Raw genomic sequence first — 1,599 nt, forward strand, 5'->3', positions numbered from 1 at the left:
TATTACATTAATAAAACACTATAGAAAATTTTAGAAATTATGCGAGTTTATTAATTTGATTTTATTAAGAAAGTTAAAGAGTCAACTTGAATATAATCTTTTCTAAATAAGACAGTATTACGTTTAATTGAAAATCAATGCTTTTAAAATCCATTTTCTCTTGTTACAATTTTTTCCCTCCTCCACGATGGCGTAATCGTGGTGAAGTTGAAATGTCTGAGGCGCAAGTTGTTGCCAGGTTACTTTGTAATCCCGCGGTCCTTGTCAGCTTTTTCCGTAGAAGGCAAGTTGATTAAAAGTTGGATTACACGGTGTTATTTCGTTCCCTGAATTTTTAATTCCATTTGAAACAGTTAAAAGTGATAGTTCAAAGAGACCTCCTCTTTGATTCAGAATTCTAACATAAAAATTCGAACAAAACTGTTACCTCTTATAAATAAGAGTTGTCCGTCGAACTCTTAACATTTATATCAATTTTTCATTGAATTTCGTACATTAGCATATGAATTCATTTTTAAATGGTTTTAACAGTCAGTTTATGATTAAAAAAAATCATACAAGATAAATGTCTTGAAATTATAAAAAAGTAAGCAAAAAATTCAGATTTTATACTTCGTAACATTTAAAACTGAAAGCAGTACCAAAATTATGAATACAATTTTAATTAATTGAAAATGAGAATGTGATTTTTATTCGAATTCGATGTGAACTTGAAACGGCAAATTGTCAGTAGGTAAGAGTCCCAAAAGTTACGGGGGTGGTTAATAGCCCTAAGGCCGATTAGGGTGTGTTTTCGTGCTCGCCGACAGCGCGAGTGGAATCATTGCGAATTCTCGTAATTCCCTGCCGCGGAAGGGTGGTGTTCGCGTCCGGGCGGTAAAGGGGGATGGGAAAGGGGGGTGGGGTGGGGTTGGATGGGTGTTCGGTATGGCCTCTCTTTCGTACGGCACGCTCGAAGCACCCAGGGGCAATTGAAACTCACGGCCATTTACTGCATTTCAATAATGGTTTCCTACCCCCACGGCTGCCACCCCTCTGGGTCACGTAGATACGCGCGGAACACGAGAGAGGGTGGCTACGGCCTCACAGTCGATTTACCGTTGGGCTTTATGGAACACACATCGGGCGCAGAAGTAACCAACGGCTAACTATCTCTCTCGCCGTGTCTACCAACGACTGTATTATTCGATTCAGCCGGGGCCACGTGCCGAACGTTCTCTACGCTCAACCGGAATGCCGGAAAAGATGGGCAAACCGGCCTATGGTTCCTTCGTATTGTCTGGCCAACGACGCTCTTATGCTTTATTTCCCTATTGATCACATTAAAAATTGCTACCTCAAACATAGACTCTTCACAGAATCTAAATACTTGATTTGATTAAATCAGGCTTGTTTTACTTCATTCTATACATTCTCATACTTTTAGAAATCAGACGAATTTCTTTCAAATTCTTTTAATTAATGTTTCAAAGCAGATTTATGTGCATCTCTATATACAATAAAAATGGTTGGATTTTAATTCAGCATTTAATATATTATTATCTATTTGATTTCAAAAAATGAAGAAATGTTTGGTTCCTTTAAAAATGTTAGATTAAT

The sequence above is a fragment of the Ceratina calcarata genome, unplaced genomic scaffold (assembly GCF_001652005.2).
Source record: "Ceratina calcarata isolate Rehan_Ccalc_2016 unplaced genomic scaffold, ASM165200v1 scaffold235.2, whole genome shotgun sequence".
NCBI lineage: Eukaryota > Metazoa > Arthropoda > Insecta > Hymenoptera > Apidae > Ceratina > Ceratina calcarata.